Raw genomic sequence first — 4564 nt, 5'->3', positions numbered from 1 at the left:
TGAGGGGGAGAAGGGGGGGGGGGGGGGTGAATTGTGAAATCTTTATAGCAATAATTAAAACCTAAGCATGAGTTCTAATTTTTTGATGATTTTAAATTTTTAACATAAAAATTTAAACAACTTCTAAGGCAAACAATTGAACTCATCGTGCAACAGTATAATCTTTTTCTTTCACAAGTATTCACCAAGCAAATATTATAAAAACAAAAATACACACAAGAATAAAAGTGATAAAGAAAAAGCACACCAAAATTTTTATAGTGGTTTGGTCAAACCATGACCTACGTCCACTCCCCGGAGTCCTCCGCTCCGAGAATTTCACTACAAACTATAGCTCTCTTTTTGCCCACCTCGGCAAGGCGGAGAAGCCCTTACAATACTCCCTTTCACCAACCCGGTATGGCGGAGTGCCAAGCACTGTTTTCACCCTCCTAGTGACAGTAGAGAACCTTCTCATTTTTCCCCCTCCTGGAGAAGGCAGAGTACCTTCGAGGTCACGGATGTAGAAGAGTCTCCCCCTTAGAGAGACTCCCACAAGTTCTTCCTGGGTCACAGGAGGATAAAGATGCAGCAAGATCGGAGCAACCGTTATGATCTCCCTCACACCTCTTCTCCCTTACCAAGCTCACCTTCTCCTTCCTCTCCCAACCCCACAAAACTTCTCAAGAGCTCTCCCAAGGATTTCCTCTCTAATCACGTTCTCCTCTTCTATCTCTCTATGAAAATATGATAATTTTGACACTATAAAACGGGCTCCAAAATCCATGAATTTGTAAAGTAGCCGTTACAATCGTACAGTACGATTAGTTATCATACAGTATAACATATATAAAAAGTTTTTGTCCTGGTATGAATGTGTACGAACATTTCAAAATAACTCGTACAGTACGATAATAAATCGTACGGTACGATCCTCAACATTACTGATCATGCAGAACGATAGCTAGTACAATCAAATGTCATCTCTGTTCATCATATTATACGATATGCATCGTCTAGTATGAATGGTCAAAATCAAGGCATCATCCATGATAAATTCTGGAACGTTCAAATGTCATCTCTGTTCATCGTCTTGTATGATATACCTCGTACTGTACGATGAGGTAAAAAATAAAGGATCATCCAAGATGATTTCCAAGACGATCAGAATTCATCTCTGTTCATCGTATTATATGAATAAGGTCGTACAATATGATATTCAATTTGAAATTAAGCCTTGAATTATTTTACTAATCACAGTTTAATTTAAGTAAGTATTTAAAATAAATCGTACAGTACGAAGAACTTCATCCAGTACGAACGGCTTAGAAAACTTACTTAAGTTAATTTGACGGTTAGGGTTTTGGATTTGGAACACATTGTACAATATGATATAAATCGTACGGTATGAACTATTCACAGAAAATAGTTTTATCAACTCAGGTCGTACAGTACAAAACAAATTCATATAATACAATCACCAGAGAAGGAAAATCATCATTTTTACTTTTAAAACCCTCTATCCCTGTGTGTGTTCATGGTTGCTCAGACTTACATGCAGTTTATGGCCAGACTCAAGAAAATAAAAAATAAAATAAATAACAAAATACATTGTCAGACTCATACTCCTAATATAACCATTCTTGAGTCTTCCTATCATCCTGAATAGCTTGTGATCTTCCTTAAATGTTAGTACTCACGGACAATAACCAATACTAAATGATATTTAATGAATAGTAAATCAGACGACATTATTTGTCTTCATCAAAATCTCAAACTCGGTGTCATGAGTCGCAATAATCTCCCCCTTTTTGATGATGTCAAATAATGTTGTTGAATGCAAGTTTGAAAGGCATTTTTTTTTTAATTTAAACATAAGGACAAGAGAAGCAATAAACAGAACAAGAAAAGTAATAAAAATAAATGCATTATTGTTAACCATATGGAAACATAAGAACATGCAAACTACAATAACCTTCTCCCCCTTTCAACAACACCAAAAAGAGGAGCAAACACTAAGAAAGAAAAATTACAACACTGATACAATTCAAAATAGAGGATCCTGATCAGTTGGAGGTGGAGGCGGGTTTAGCTAAAAATAGTGAAGGATTGTGTCAAATCGTTGATCAATCACTGTAAAACGTTCCCCAAACCATTGCATGTCGATCTCATGTTGCTGATGTTGCTCTTGTATGTGCGTATCGAGACGAGTCTGAAGTTGGTCGAAGCGTTCAACCAAATCATCATTGGGGTGAGCTGGTGCAGGTGCTCGTGGTGTTGTATGTCATCGTGGTCAAGCTGGAGCAGCTGCTGGGGCATCTTCTCCTTCTTCTTCATCAAAGACGGGTTCTTCAGGCTCATGTCCCTGATGGAAAGAATACAGAAAGAGGCGTCCGTATAATAGATTGGAAGATTAACGGGTTCACCAGGATAGGTTAGTTGATATTTATTTTGAAGGATGTATCCTATAAGGTAACCAAGAGCTATATTTTGTTTCCAGCGAGTAGTAGAGGAGAACGAAGGTCATATGGCAAATGTAGTTAATAATTAAATCAGCCTCGTCAAATTTGGTGTTGGTCATGATAAGATAGGTAGCGATAGATAGAGTCAGGGTCATGTTGATCCGGTCGCCAGCTTTGGGTATTATGGAGGTTCTAAGGACATGTTGAATGATTCTGGAGTTTTGAGTGAGTGATTGATTAGATGAGAGGCTAGTGTTGATAGAATGCGGCGTTCCTAAGGACTTGATTAACCTCACTCCAGTCAAAGTCATTCGTGAGAAAGGAACGAACCATAGGCCCTTCAGTAGATAGCCCAATGTATTGGGCGATGTCAGCTTTAGTAATTTTGATATTTTGACGACAAACAAAGGAGTGGAAAGTGAGGTTGTCGATGGTGTAGGTTATATTTGCTAGGAATTCTAAAAGAAGTTTAGAGTTATAGGGGAAGGCCAGGGTGAGAAGGAACTGGAGGGTGGTGGAAGCAAAGAGGTTCAGTACCTCAAATTTCAAAGCATCCTGATTAAGCAGTCTGGATGGCATAATTTTGCAGGCTTTGAACTTGTGGTATGCATCCTCATTATCTGCATTCAAGAATCAAGCACTGTGGCGGCGAGAGGAAGACAAGCTTCTAGCTACCAAGCGACCTCTCTTGCTAGAGCTAGATATGGTATAGAGGTTGAGTGAAAGGTGAGAAGGAACAAGTGTAGTGAGTGAAGTGAGTTGCAAGTGAAGATATCTGCCTATCCAGTCAATTTATAGAGTTTTTCCAGAATCGTACAATATGATATTATATCGTACAGTACGATATGGTAATAATTGTTCTGACGGGTCATTTTGGGGAAAGGTGGTCAAAGCGTACAGTATGATAAATATCGTACAATACGATCAAAAGAATATAGATCATCCCGAGGGTCGTCAGTATGACTTTTGACCAAAAGATTCATATTGTACGAACATGTGTATCGTATAGTACGAACGACATTTATATCATACTAGACTCTTTTATGTCATTATTATCTGTTTGTTGAGGTGGATCGTACATTACGAAGTGCAGGTATCGTACACTACGAACACCAATAATGTCGTACCAAATCGAGTTATGTCGTCCCAATCCATTCGCTAATATGGCTTGTACAGTACGAAGTGGAGGTATCGTATCGTACGATGCTCAATAATGTCATACCAGATAGACTTGAATGACTGCCAGTTGTATCGTACAGTACGATGTAGATCGTATAGTACGCTCAACAGAGGCAAAATTTGCATATGGTTATTTTTTGTGTAGATTTAGATGTATCGTACAGTACGATAGTGGATCGTACAGTACGATGATTTAATGTCAAATTTGGTTGTTTTGTGTAGTGAGTGAGTGTGTGATGATCAGGAGCATTTTTTTATGTTTTGTGTTTTTTTTATGCATTAATGTCAATGACACCTAGTCTAGTTCTCAAGGTGCTGAAGGTGTTAAATGCTAGAGGTTTTGTGAATATGTCAGCCAATTGATCCCCTGTAGCGATGTGATGTAATTCTATATCTCCCTTTGCAACATGATCTCTTATAAAATGGTGTCTAATGTCAATGTGTTTCGTTCGAGAGTGCTGAATTGGGTTCTTAGATATGCAAATTACACTTGTGTTGTCACAGATGATTGAGATGGTTCCTACAGGTAGGCCAAGATAGAGAATTTGTTATTTTAAACATATTACTTGTGCAACGCAACTTCCTTCTGCAATATATTCTGCCTCGACTGTGGAAAGGGCTACTGAGTTTTGCTTCCTACTAGATCAAGACACTAATGATTGTCTTATGAATTGGCAGGTACCAGAGGTGCTTTTTCTATCTATCTTACATCCTGCAAAATCAGAATATGAGTACCCTAAGATTTCAAAGGAAGTGTTGTGCCTAGGATACCAAATTCTTAAGTTCTGGGTTCCTAGTAGATATCTAAGAATTCTCTTGACAGCAGTTAAGTGAGACTCTTTAGGATCGGCTTGAAAAAGGGCACAGAGGCACACACTAAACATTATGTCTGGTCTACTGGCAGTTAGGTAAAGAAGGGATCCAATCATTCCTCTATACTTTTT

This window comes from Dendrobium catenatum, unplaced genomic scaffold (genome assembly GCF_001605985.2).
Source record: "Dendrobium catenatum unplaced genomic scaffold, ASM160598v2 fragScaff_scaffold_880, whole genome shotgun sequence".
Taxonomy (NCBI): Eukaryota; Viridiplantae; Streptophyta; class Magnoliopsida; order Asparagales; family Orchidaceae; genus Dendrobium; species Dendrobium catenatum.
Note: the sequence above shows the minus strand (reverse complement) of the source record.